The sequence below is a fragment of the Alligator sinensis genome, unplaced genomic scaffold (genome assembly GCF_000455745.1).
Source record: "Alligator sinensis unplaced genomic scaffold, ASM45574v1 C62755874_1, whole genome shotgun sequence".
NCBI classification, from domain to species: Eukaryota; Metazoa; Chordata; order Crocodylia; family Alligatoridae; genus Alligator; species Alligator sinensis.
In genome coordinates, this window is record NW_005850765.1 from 1 (window position 1) to 209 (window position 209).

Consider the following 209-nt stretch of genomic DNA (forward strand, 5'->3'; position numbering starts at 1 on the left):
TGCTGTCCAACGTGGACATCCGGAGAGGTTGCTCTCTCTCGGCTCTGTCCGTGTGGCGTACGGGAGCGTAGGCCTTCGGGCTCCATGACGTATAGTCCCCTTCCACGACGTTGGAGAACAAGCCGGGCCTCTGGTCTGCAGCCTGCATATTCCTATGGCTTCTCTGAGTCCTTGGACCGTGACAGAGGAGACAAACCATGCAGGAAACA

The 209-nt window shown here is 57.9% G+C and overlaps 1 non-coding gene across 1 annotated transcript; it reads left to right on the top strand.

Annotated features, from left to right (window-relative positions):
• Positions 1 to 6: 6 nt before the first annotated feature.
• Positions 7 to 209, top strand: LOC112549136 (the record flags this gene model as incomplete). Its single annotated transcript, XR_003092468.1, has 1 exon — positions 7 to 209. It is a non-coding gene; the product is annotated as a small nucleolar RNA SNORA73 family (small nucleolar RNA).